Source organism: Muscardinus avellanarius (assembly GCF_963383645.1).
Source record: "Muscardinus avellanarius genome assembly, chromosome: X".
In the NCBI taxonomy this organism is placed as follows: Eukaryota; Metazoa; Chordata; class Mammalia; order Rodentia; family Gliridae; genus Muscardinus; species Muscardinus avellanarius.
Window position 1 is genome coordinate 89,309,410 of NC_137792.1, and position 14,283 is coordinate 89,323,692.

The following is a 14,283-nucleotide window of genomic DNA, read 5'->3' on the forward strand; positions in this document are numbered from 1 at the left end:
TTGGCCCCACTGTCAAAGATTAATTGACTATAGGTGGGTGGGTTTGTTTCTGTATCTTCTATTAAACTGGTCAGTCTGCCTGTTGTGCCAATACCATGCTGTTTTTACTACTATTGCTCTATAGTATAATTTGAAGTCTGGGATTGTGATGCCACCTATGTCATTTTTATTGCTAAGAATTTCTGTGGCGATTCTGGGTCTTTTCTTTCTCCATATAAAGTTCATAATTGATTGATTTTTCTAGGTTTTTGAAGAGTGTCATTGGTATTTTAATGGGAATTGCATTGAACCTATAAATCAGTATTGGCAGAATGGCTATTTTGATATTTATTCTGCCTATCCATGAGCATAGGAGGTCTTTCCATCTTCCAAGGACTTCTTCAATACATTTGAACATCATGTGTAAGCTTAGAGAAATAGGTTTTAAAATCCAAGTTAAACTCGTTTCTCTATAGAACAAAACAAGTTCAGTAGGCCACATTGGAGTGTTTTATAACTGCCATATATATTTTTAAATAAAAACCTAAAAAAAAACCACCCAATCCTCGCCCTGGAATCCCACCATTTACAAAACAATATGCTTAAATGTCAATGAAATAAATATATGATAGACCCGAAAGCAAAACTTTCAATGAATAAATTCCCAATAGAACACAAGTGCTCTGTAATCAGGGGACAGCCTATACCACACTCAGGCCTTCCAAAAGCAAATAAATATAAAAGATAACTAAAAATAAACTATAAAAGCAAAATCTTTCTGTAGAGTAGCAGCTTCACAAGGCAAATGGAACTCAGTTCCCTAGAGTTCTGTAGGTGTGTGGCCAATTTCTCCCCAAAGTCCCTCTATCTTGTTCTATCAAAATAAATGTATCTTTATCTTGGAGCAAGTCCACTGAAGAAGGCACCAAAATCCTATCCTCCCTTTCCCCCAGATGATGGTAATACTTCAGGATCACTTCAAATTCACTAAGAGTTAACACTCTAAATATCTGAAAATATCTAAAGAAAATCCAGCCCCATGTACATTAGCAAAATACTGCTTATTCTCTTTGCCTCTCCCAAATCCTTCTAGTCTAATTTACCAAGCAGAGGAACTAGTTATAAGAGTTGAAATATCTCACACTGACTGCCATTAAATAAACATGGTCACTTGTGTAGGGATTCTAAACATTTATACTACATTCTAAGTTTTTTTAACTTAAAAATAAACTCATCTCCAAAACTAACTTTATAATCTCTTAATATTCTCAATGTAGACAGTTTATTTTGCAATGCTATCTCTCTTCTAGCCCTTTCAATCACTTTACCTGGGAGGAGTCCTTGAAAAGCACTTTCCAATTAAGTTAGCTTCTGCAAAAATCTTTAATGATATGAGTGTGAACACTAAATTAAAGGATATGCTATTTAATTTGGTTTTGTTTTTTTCCCAGATGGGTTTTCATAAGACTTGAGACTTTTGTATTATTCATTTTCAAATGCAGGTTGCTGCAGAAATGAACTTTTTCAGAGCTGTTTCCCTTCTAAATCTTAGATTCTATCACTTAAAGGGGAAAAAATTTCTCCAGGATCTTGCAGAAACAATCATTTGTACATGCAGTGGAAATGCCTACTAAATAGGCTAGTTTTTCTAGCCACTTTACATTTTCAAAGCAGTGAACAAGACCTATCCTATTTTCTTGTAAGAATCGAGAATTCACCTTTCCACTCAAATATCCTATGAAAATGCTTCCTCTGATAAGCCAGTAGGTCTCTGCAGCATGAGTTAGGTACTCTGTGTCCTGCTTTTAGTTGGAGTTTATTTAACACTATTACATAATTGGATCTTTACTATAGTAAACCATGTTTGTAGCATTACTGGGAACTGTCTTCATCTCCAGGGTTTTGATATTGGCATCTCTGTGAAAAAAGCAGTGTGCTATCTGTCAACATTGGTATATCTTTTTTTTTTCCTTTAATGAAGGAAAGCTGTCCTGAAGCCATCATCAATGGAGCAACAGGACTGGAGCTGACAGACTTTTGGTTTTCAGGTATGAAGACCTAACAGTAAATATATAATGGTCTTTGTTCTGGAAGACTTCTAGCAGCAAAAAAAAAAAAAGGTTTTGCTCACTTGTTTTAACTGTCATCATTTACAAATATTATAAATGCTACAGCATGACATATTTATAAAATGTGTTGACTCAACCTACACAGAACCTGTTGTTTTTCAGCAAATTTCGCAAAACCTCTTTAAGCATCATGTGATGTATCATCAATAAATCAACTTGCTAAACTAATAATTTTCATTTCTTGTACTGCCCCAGCATTTTAATGTTAGCATTATTAGATTTTCACTAACTATATAAATTTTTATTTTTGAGGATAAGGTCTGCTATGAAATAACTTGCTTCTTAAATCTTTTTGCCAAATGCAATTTTTGAACTGCTATTTTGACAATCAGAAGGCCAGTTGAAGTAATCAACATTCTTGTCAAATCATTATGATCTGATTATACTTGCTGGTGTAACTGCTAGTAAGCCGCATATCACAGACAATGTGTGACAAAATAGGACAGCTTGGATTCTGAGTCCAGTAAGACCCCCACAAAAAGCAGCTTTCACTCTACAGAGAGAGCTTCTTTGTACCTTTTTTGTACAGTAGATGGAAGTAACTGGAGACTGTAATTCTTCATCACTAACCTTAACAGAAATGTCATAGGTCTATGCCTAGAATGCTCCATCTCTCTCGCACCTTGCCTTCAAAAATTGCAGCAATGAACTATCAGATTTGTTCATAACAAACATTAATAAAACAGACATAATAGAAAAACATAAAACTACCCCAAAATAATTCACTTCTAATCTACAGAATCCATATTTCTTGCAATGTTTAGAATAAAATGGCAGAAAATAGCTGTTGTGGCACATAAAGAATTTCTTCCTTAGAATAAAAACTTCCCTCTGATTTTCTATCTGTCAGAGTTTATTCACTCCCATAAGTCAGTTGGCAGTGCATAAGGGGAGGCTGGGGAAGGTAACCAGGAAGAAAAAGCCAACACCTCCCTCCGCCCACCCTCCCATGTGCGACAGCAGGTAGGCCTATATACACTGGCATCCAGGGTTGAAGAAACTCTAACGAAACTGTTAACAGAGCTGAGGGATCACTGTTTATTATTGTGAGATCAGCACTAAGGCAGCACACAACAGCTAATATTTTAATGATAATTTTACATGGAAACCTAGTACCATCTCACAAAGCCCATAAAGAAACCCATCTCCAACACAGACCTCCTCTCCTAGGAGAGGTCATTATCATTTGCCTGGGATCCTTCTGTGACTTGACTTGCAAGTTCAGGTTTAGCCCCTCCCTCATTCACCACCTGCTCCTCTGACCCTGGTTTTGTCTGCCCCTGTTCCTCACTATTCTCTGGTACCACCTGCTGGTTATTTTCTCCTTCTGCTGGGTCATTTTGATTTGCTTTGACCTCAGGTTCCAATTTCACCTCCTTGCCATTTCCCAGGTTTGGGTTAAGCTGTGATGGGTCTTTCACACTCTTCACCACCTCTTGGAGATTGTCTTTTCTGAACAACATATAATCTTTCACAACACTCAGACAACAGACAGCTTTGATGATTTCCACTACTACTGTGTATTGGTGAAATCCACTTTATTTTCTGAATTGAGGCCTCCCACTATACCCGCCAACTCTTTGATAACTTCCTCTCTATTCACGTGACTATTATTTCGAGATTTGTATACAATCTGAAATGTCCCATTGTTTGGAGATTTAAACCAGGGTTCCAAAAATGTTTCTGCATATTTTTTCATATCTTCTAAGAAAGATTTGCAAGTGCCTGAGATAGGTAGCATTAGTAAAATAAATGGAGTCTTCTTTTTCTTAGTGTTGTACATATCCTGGAGAATATGATGCACCAATTTTTCAGGTTCTATCCCAAGTGTTCTGATGAAGACCACATTATTCGCTCCGCTCTCTACTGACTGGAATCTTCTTAGCCTCATTTCTGTGGAAGCTTTAATGTCACCAACTTCTTTCTTCAAGGCAGCTTCCACATCATCATCTTCCCCCTCACTTCCAGAGGTCTGCTGATCTTTGTAAACTTTTCAGGTCCATACAGGTCGCCGTACTCGTTGAGTAGGCTGTAGGCCTCCTCCACACCCTTGCGCTCCTTCATGTTGCAGGTGATAAGGATGCCCTGCAGCCCGGGCTCCAGCTGCTGCGGCCCGTTGCCGGGCCGAGCCCACTTGGCCTGCATGTACTGAGCCTTGACTTTCTGCTTCCCGCTGCTGGGCTAAGGGAGCTGCTGGACGGGGGCCGCCATGGCACACGCGAGCTCCGGCAACTGCACCGCCTCATTTCTGATTTTAATAATTTGAGTGGCTTCTCTTTTTCTTTTGGTTAGGTTTGCCGGGAGGTTATCAATTCCATTAATCTTTTCAAAGAACCAGCTTTTTGTTTTGTTGATTCTTTGAAATTTTTGTTCTCTATTTCATTTATTTTGCTTGAATTTTAATAATTTTCTGTCTTCTGCTGGCTTTGGTATTATGCTGTTGTCTTTCTAGGTCCTTGAGTTGTGTCAATAGGTTCTGTACTTGGTGATTTTTCTGTCCTTCTTATGTAGGCACTCAATGATATAAATTTTCCTCTTAATACTACCTTCATAGTATCCCATAGATTTTGGTAAGTTGTGTCTCAGTTTTCATTTATTTTCATAAATTTCTTTATTTCTTTCCTAATTTCCACTCTTACCCATTCATCATTCAATAGTGTGTCATTCAATCTCTATGTATTTGCATAGTTTCTTTTGAGTTTCCTGTTGTTTATTTCTACTTTCATTCCATCATGGTCTGAAAAGATGCAAGGAATTATATTACATCTTTTGAATTTGCTGGTGCTTTCTTTGTGTCCCAGGATGTAATCTTTTTTGGAGAGGGTTCCATGGGCTGATGAGAAGAATGTGTATTCTGTAGTTCCTGAATGAAATATTATGTATATGTCTATTAGGTCCATTTGGTTTATAGTTTTCTTTAGTTCTAATGAGTCTTTATTCATCTTTTGCCTTGAAGATTGATCCAGTGGTGTGAGAGGCATATTAAAGTCTCCAAGAATTATTGTATTTGTGTCTATTTGAGATCTGATGTCCAGGAGGATTTGTTTTACAAATGTGGTTGCACTCACATTTGGGGCATAAACATTTACTATCATTATATTGTCTCGGTTTATTGTTCCTTTTAATAAAAGGAAGTACCCTGATTTTTCTCTTCTGATGTGTTTTAGTTTAAAGTCTATTTTGTTGGATATCAGGATTGCTACCCCTGCCCTTTTTTGTTCTCCAGTAGTATGGTAAATCTTTTTCCATCCTTTCACTTTCAGTCTGTGAATGTCTTTGGCTGTTAGGTGAGTTTCTTTAAAACAGCATATATTTGATTTAGGAATTTGATCCACATTGCCAGTCTCTGTCTTTTGATTGGTAAGTTAAATCCTTTGATGTTATTATTGGAATATGATTTTTGTTTTCTGTCATTTTGTGTTCTGTCATCTGTTTGGTACCTTTTTCTTTCTTTTTTACTTAGAAGCCCCTCTGATCACTTTCCTCTCTTCTCTGGTTCTAAAGTCTGCTTCTTTTTTCTTCTTTATGGTTTATTTCTTTATTTTCTCTAGTGTTGGCTTTGAAGTCATAAATTTTTTGATATTTTGTTTATCTTGAAACACTTTTGTTTTTCCATTAAATTTGAATAGATGTTTTGCTGGAAATAGTTTGGGTTAGAAGTTATTTTCTTCCAGGATCTGAATCATGTAGTAGTAGTCTCTCCTAGCATTCATGACCTGGGTTGTATAGTCTGGGGTGATTCTTATTGTTTTGCCTTTGTATGTCACAAGTCCTTTCGTTCTCACTGTTTTTAAGATCTTTTCCTTGGCCTCTATGTTATTCATTTTGACTATTATGTTGCATGGGGAGGCCTCCTTCTTTGATCTTTTCTTAATGGTGTTCTGTATGGCTCCTGAACATGAAGATCTATGTCTCTTTCCATGTTTGGGAAATTCTCTGAAATTATTTCTGTGAAGAGATTACAGATGCCCCTGGTTGGTTCCTCTATCCCTTCTTCAATGCCTTCATTTATAAGTTAGGATGTTCCATGTTGTCCCAAATTTGCTGGATGTTTAGGTTTGTTGCTGTAATGACTTCTGTATACTGTTGACTGTGTTTTTGGTTTTGGATGTACTGTTTTCTTTTTCTTTTTTTTGTGGGTCTGGGGGTGGAACCCAGGGACATTTGACCTCCTAGCTATACCCCCTGCCCTATTTTTTATTATTTTATTTTTGAAACCGGGTCTCACTGAGTTGCAAAGGGCCTCACTAAGTAGCTGGGGCTGTCTGCAAACCACGATCCTCTAGGTCTCAGCCTCCCAAATGCTGGGATTACAAGCATGTGCCACCACGCTCGGCTCAGGATGTACTGTTTTCTAACAGTGATATTCTACTTTCTGTTTCATCTAATCTTCCAGAATTTCTTTCTGTTTCTGACTTTATTTCATTTATTGATTCTTTCATTTCATTCCAGACTTCTTTCTGATTCTTTCTGAATATTTCTTAGTATTTCTAGCTCGTCTTTTATCTCCTCTAGACTTGTTTTAAATCCTTTCATCATATTTTAGATCAAGATTCGGAACTCCCCTTCTTGCATTTCTTGTAGGACAGTATTCGTGACTTCCTGGTTCTCATATTTTCAGATTTCTCAGGCCTGTTTTTCTGATGTCTTCCCATCATTTGTGGGTACTATATTTAGTCCAGTCTTACTAGTAGAAATTTAGATAGGTCAACCAGTAAGCAGTGAGGAGGGTTGGGTGATGGTGCAGTAGCTAGGGTTATGGGTGCAGGAGCAAATTAAGGTAGAGAATATTATTAGGTTGTGGAAGAATGTAAGTATAATATGGTTGTATCAGGTTGAGAATGGGAGGAGTTTAGATAGTAAGACTCTGATATTTATTGGAATATTTAAGTGTGGATATTTAAGAAGCATTGTGTATTAAAGAGATACAGTTAGGGGACAAAGAGAAAATTTTGAGGGAAGATAGCATATAGTCTAAATTGAAGACTTTGTCGAAGCAGTGAGGGAAGGAGCAAGGATAAACGGATAAATAAACAAAATAAGGTACAAAGGCTATTGTACATCTTGTATAAGCAACAACAAAAATAGACTGCCAAGAGGAACAAAAAGTTTTAAGAGAATTAACAGGATAAAATAAAATAAAATAAAACAAAATGAACTAACCACCGTGTGGTATGAAGAGAAAGCACCCAACAAAGAAACCCAAATATAGGTTAATAAAAAAAGAAGAAACCAAAGATTATCCTCCCAGAAAACCAAGAACCAAAACAAACCCAAAGACCAAAAAAATAAAACAAACAATACAAACCAGCAAAAATAAAAAATAAAATATAAAAAATAAAAAAACAGTCCTACTATGTTATGAATATACAGTGTATATGCCATTTTCTCATATTTGCTTGAAGCAACTCCACTGTGGCCCTGTGCAGGTATTACACCTTAAGCACCCTTTTGTACTGCTGGAGTTGAAACTGCCCCCTCGATGCACACTGGCACCCACAGTTATCGCCGTGACTGGTGACACTCACTGTGTGTTCGCTGGGTCCAGTGGCTTATCTGAGCTCATGCTGTTACCTGGCAGCCCAGTCTGGGGCTCTGAAGTTCTGGCAGCTCTTCCATATCCCTCTGATTCTCTGCTTCCATGGTTAGCAGGTCCGCTTCTGCATCCCTGAAGGTCTCCGCACACCTCTGTGGGGGCTGCCTCTGGTGGGAAAATGGTGCCTCTCAGGAGCTCGAGTGAGCTCGCAACTTGGATGTTGGAGCTCTATGGCTACTTTCAGACTCTAGGGCCAATCTCAGATTGCCACAGTTCCAAAAGCTCTGTTTGGGCTCGTGGCCCAGCTGCCGCCTGCATCTGCAGCCCCACGGCTGCCTGCGTCTTCAGCTCACTTTCTGCTTTCTTTGTGTGCTGTGGTGAATATGGCAGTTCAGAGTTATTGGATTACTTCTGCCGTAGTCCCCGAGTCTGTTTTGGGTTGTACGCTGAATTTAATTTTCTTTATTAAGATGCTGCATTCTCAGTAGTTGAACTTAATTTGCTTCAGCTAGTGAGATATGCTACATCTTTCCATCACCATTTTCTCCTCTCATTAAGTTTTGAAGGGCCTCGATAAGTAACTGATGTTGTCCACTAACTGTGATCCTCCTGTCTCAGCCTCCAAAATGCTAGGATTACGAGTGTACACCACTAAGCCTGGCTAATCGCTTCTTTTTGATGCTTCCATTTAATCCATTTATAATTCACATGACTTTAATATAGCTACATTTATTTTATCATTTTGCTTTTTTCTGTATGTAAATTACTTTATTCTTCTATTACTCCTTTTCTGTTTAATTGATTGCATTAAAACATGTTTTACTGTAGAATTTAATTTTTTTATTTTCCACTATTTTGGTGAGTTAAGTCTGTGGTATGTCATTAGGTTATTTATTTGGTAATTTCCTGTTCTTTATATGTGAGCACTCAGTATTATGAATTTTCCTCTTAATGCTGCCTTCAAAGTGTCCCAGAGATTTTATATATTGTATCTCTATTTTTGTTTGTTTCTAGAAATTTCTTGAATTCACCCCTTAGTTCTTACATGACACATTCTTCAGTTAAGCAGCGTGGTGTTAATTCTCCATATGTTTGTGTGGCTTCTCTGGATATTTTTAAAGGTTTATTTCTAATTTAATTCCATTATGATCTAAAAAGACACAGGGAAGTATATCATATATTTTTTAAATTTCTTACTCCTCACTTTGTGAACTAGGATGTGATCTATTTTGGAAAAGGTTCCATGATAAGTTGAGAAAATGTGAACTCTGCTGTAGTTGGGTGGAATATTCTGTATGTGTCTAATAGGTCCATTTGGTTTATGGTGTTCTTTAGGTCTGAGACATCTGTACTGACCTGTTTTCTACAAGATTGGTCTAATAGTGTGAGAGAAGTGTTGAAGTCTCCCAGTATTTTTTGTATTGGAACTTATGTGTGACTTAATGTCACAAAGAATTTGTTTTATAAAAGTAACTGCTCCTATGTTTGGGGCATAAGTGTTAAATATCATTATTTCCTCTGGCTGGATTGTTATTTTACCAGTAAAAATGATCTGCTTTGTCTCTTCTAATAAGCTTGGGCTTGAATTCTAACTTGTCTGATATCATAGTTGGTGTTCCTGCTTTACTTAGAGTTCCATTGGAATGAATTACCTTGCTCCAGCCCTTTACCCTAAGTTTGTTTGTTACTACCTTTACTTGTAAGGAGTATTTGTTGCAGGCAGCAGATAGATGGGTTCTAGTTTTTAATCCATTTTGCCACCTTATGTCTTTTTACTGGAGAATTGAGTCCATTTATGTTCAGTGTGATTATTGAGTAATGATTTTTAGTTCATAACATAATGAGTTTTAACTTCTGTTTGAGATACTGTTTTTTATTCTTTGCTTAGTTGTTTGCTGAATGGAAATTCTTATTTATCTAGCTCTGGTGTGTATTATATCTTTTTTGTAGTTAATCTCTGATTATATTCTCCAGTGCTGGTTTGGAAGACTTAAATTCTTTCAGATTCTACTTTGTCATGGGAGATTTTTATTTATCCAACTAATTTTGAGAGAGAATTTTGCTGGATAGGAAATTTAGGGCTGCAAATTTTTTTTCTGAGTTTGAAATATGTTACTCCAGGCCTTTCTGGCTTTCATGATTTGATGTTGGAAGTCTTGAGTGATATTAATTGGTTTACCCCTGATGTCACTTAGTCTTTTGTTTTGTTGCCTTTAAGACTCTTTCCTTGGCTTCTACATTTGTCAGTTTGACTATTATGTGGTGTAAGTGAACTTTTTTTCTGGTCTTGTCTAAAGAGGGTTCTTTAAGTTTCCTGTACCTGTGCATCAACCACTTGTTTTATTTTTGGAAAAAAAATTTAATATTACTTCTTTGAAAATGATGATCCCTTTTGATTCACTTTTTATTCTCTCTTCTCTGACAGTTATTCTGAGGTTAGATTTTTTTAAATGGGCACATATTTTTTCAATGTTCAATTCATGCTGTCAAATTGTTTCTTTTCCTAAGTTATATACTATACTTTGGTATTTGGAGTGATTATCATCTAGGAGCAATCTAAATGGATTACAGTTTAGCCTCTATCCTCAATATCTTCTAATTGCTTTTTATCATAAATTTCTTTGTTTTACAGTGCTTTTCGGGTTCAACTTATTTTTATTCTGCAAATAAATAGTTCATTTGGTAAGAGATTAGAATCTACTTAGTTTATGGCCTTTTCTCTCCCAAGAAAAACTCTGAGCCTAGATCTTATAGCTAGGGTTTGTTACAATCACAAGTTTTCCTCTGAGATATGTTCCTGCTCTAGTTGCTTAGAGTTCATAATAGAGAGGTAGGAAGCAACGGATATACCTTCGGCTTTTCAATTCTGGGATGGAACTATTACAAGCAAGAGCAGGAGAGATCAAGGCCCCATTGTTATTGGTGTTTTAACAAAAGCAGAGACTCTGTTCTATGAATGGGTATTGAGAAGAAGAGAGCCCAGACCTCTCAGATTCACTTGCCATGTATTTAACCTTATCATCAAGTAGTATGGGCAAGAGAAGAGATGTAAGTATCCTGCTCTTAGGGAAAATCCCTACATATGGTCAGTGGAAGAGGAAATTGTATGTTCTTGCTTGAAGAACTCAGAGTGGGTCTTTCTCACTGAGCTAGAAAGGAGAGGGAAGGCATGGTCTTAGTTCAATATTACAGTCTCTTGGTTTTCTTAGTGAAATTTTATGTTTTCTTTTTGCAATATTATGGATGGTACTCAGGGGCATTTTATATCCAATCTACACCCCCAGCCCTATATTCTATTGTTTATTTTGAAACAGTATCACACTGAGTTACAAAGGGCCTCACTAAATAGTTGAGGCTGTCCGTGAACTGTGATCCTCCTGTCTCAGTCTCCCAAATGGTGTATTTATAAGCATGTACTCATGTTTTCTTGGATAGTGCTATAGTGTAGATCATAAGTGTTCCCCAAAACCCCATGTTAAAGGCTTGATCCCAAGCTCATGGCACTATTGGTGCTCTTGTGAAGTGGTGGGGCCTAGTGGGGACATGACTTTTAAGAGAATATATGGATCCTGACTTATTTTCCTCCTCACTCTTTGTTTCCTGGTTGCCATGAAGTGAGCAGCTTTTATCTAGCATATGCTCCCCAACATGATATTCTGCCTCATCACAGGCCCAAAAGCAAGGAATCCCAGTGACCACTGATTTAAATCTCTGAAACTGTGAGGAAAAATAATTCCTGTCATCCTTATAAGTTAATTATCATAATTCCTGTCCTCCTTATAAGCTAATTATCATAGGTCTTTTGCCACAGCAATGGAAAATCAGCAAACACAAATAGATTTTTCTTCATTTATTGCTAACCTGTGGGGCCATTTTCTGAGGCTTTAATGGTTTTCTTTGGTTTTAATTTTCATCAACTTCACTGGGAAGTAGATCAGTGAAGCTCATAATTCTATCATGTCAGAATAATTATCCTTTATTAGTATTTTGGGTTTTTTGTTTTGTTTTGTTTTGTTTTGATCCAGGGGATTGAACTGAGGGGCATACTATCTCTAATCTACACCCTCCAGGCCTATTTTATTTTCTGTTCTTAAAACAGAAACTTGAGAAGTTTCTGAGGCTGGCTTTAAACATGTGATCTTTCTGTCTTAGGCTCCCAAGTACTGGGATTATAGGGTACACTACCATACTCAGCTCTCAATTAGTGTTTGATGTAGGTCATTTTGATTGCTGTGAGTAGAGTTGATGGGTAAGACAATTATGAGAATTGGGGAGATTAAATTAGGGTGTTGGTATGTAAGTTCAAGACATAGACTAGAGTATAAACTTGGAGAGTAGCTTATGATAGATTCAAGAGTGAGATGAATAAGAATGAATATGTAGAATTTAGAGGCTGGATGTATGAAGTAAGTAGAAGAAATCAGTAGTTCCTCCAGACTTCTAATGTAGATGAGTATATAGGTAGAGCTATTTCCACTTGAGTTATGTACTTAGAGCTTGTTCCACCTGAGTTATGAATGTGGAATGAGGACTTCAGTTTGTACATATATGTTTGAGATGTTTGGGGATTATCTAGATGGAATTTTCAAAAAGAGAACTTTCACATATGTGTAAAGTTTAGATGAGAGGTCTGAGATGAAGACAAATGTTTAAAAGTCATCAACATTTATATAGCAACAGAATTTATAAAAGCAAATTAAATTACTGTTAAAGACTATATATACAAAGAGAAAAACTGTGTAAGAAAAACAAAGCATTGAAAATGACAAAAATGAAGGGAAATAGATAAGACTAGAACCCATGAAAGAGAAAATTAATGGGTAGATCAGAGTACTGTGATATATATTTTTTTCAAGAAGGAAGTTATCAACTCCTGATGTAGAAAAGTGACCCAATAACATGGGGACATTGAAATGTTGAGTGACATTAACAATTTCTGATATTTCTTTCCTTTTTCAAATGTAAAATTCTCATAGGACATACAAGTCACACATAAAACATAAAACTAAATTTTTTCTGAAATCTTTCTTGCAGGCCACTCTCTTCATTCTTCCTAATAGATTTAGACTCTCCCTCTTCTATGTCCTTATTTTAACTATAGCATTTGTAACCCATTTCCTCCATTAGACCAAGAGTGTCTGCAGGGGTGGGATATTTTATGCTTCTCATTACAGTGTCTATAGAACACAGCACCTCACACAATGGAAAGCACAAAAATCAACATTCAACATGTGTTAGTGTAAAAATAGAAAAATATTTTACAAAAGTCAGTTGAATTAACTGAAAATATTTCTCAAAGAGAAAATATAATAAGATTGTCCCACTGTCCACAGATAATTGAACTTTTGACCTATGAAAAATTAGTTTAACTTTTCTGTGGCCCCAATATTAGAATGAATAGAAGGAATCCTCAAAATGAAAATTTATTAATAAATTTGTTCATTAAGACTAAATCTTGGGGGTGTGAATTGTACATTAAAGAAGGCCATATTGTCTAAAAGTTGTTCTATTTTGTAACTTTTCCATAAGCTTTGTTCACTAACACTAATTTATACTTCTTAGTAATATAAATAAACCCAAGAGAAAATATAAAAGAAGAGATTTAATTTAAAAAATGCTTTACCAATTGCTTAATGAAATACTTAAATGAGTTGTTATTAACCCACTAGAGGCAACTTTCTGCCTCTGAAAGTATCCAATATGAAATGATGGAAGGATATAGGGAATCTCATCTGGTAAAGGCCTTCCAGTTGTCAGAATTCTGAAGTGGCACAGGGCTTCACATGGCAAGAGACAGAGAGGTGTGACAAAACTGTGTTTATAGCTTACAAGCTTTGGGGATAGCTCATTATCCACTAAGTTAAATGTATCGATACATTTGGTTTGTTTCTGAGGAAACAGCCCTAATTACCTATTTAAAGTTTCCTCCTAATCCCACATCTGGATATTACATAATTGGAATTAAATTTTAACATGAGTTTGAGAGGGAACAAACCATTTTAAAACCATAACATTGGATGCATTTGAATTTCAGGTAAATTGATTTTCTTAGTCTAAGTACATGCCAAATATTACATAGGATATACATATACTTAAATACTGTCCTTTGTTGACAAATTTAACCTGACTTTCTATGTTTTTGCTAATTCTGGCAACCGATTATATTTTTATGTTTTTCTGAGGCCTAGATCCCATGAACACTGCCTATTGTTCTTGAAGTATGTGTCAAACTGATAATATGTGGAATTTTAAAATATAATGATAACCTCAAGATGGGTAATAATTTTTAAAATTATAAGATTTTTTGGTGGTACTGGGATTTCTGGAAACCCTTTTACCTCCGGGCTACACTCCCAGATTTATTTTATATATATATTTTTGAAACTGGGTCTCTTAAGCCAGCGCAGCTAACTTCAAACCTATGTGATCTTCCCATCTCTGCCTCCCAAGCATGGGGATTACAAGCATGCACCACCACACCTGGCTTAAAATTATAAAATTTAATTACACATTTGACTTATAAACTTGAGCCACAATAAACCTCTTTTGTTTACAACTTACCCACCTACAACCAATTGATAATGTGATATTAGCAATAGGAAATAAACTAATACTCCTTAATTTCATATAGCAATGCCA

General features: G+C 36.2%; 1 pseudogene across 1 annotated transcript; it reads right to left on the reverse strand.

Moving 5' to 3' along the window:
* Positions 1-3,274: 3,274 nt before the first annotated feature.
* LOC308279301 (THUMP domain-containing protein 1-like) lies at positions 3,275-4,319 on the reverse strand (annotated as a pseudogene). The gene has a single exon. The product of its transcript is annotated as a THUMP domain-containing protein 1-like (transcript).
* Positions 4,320-14,283: the final 9,964 nt, after the last annotated feature.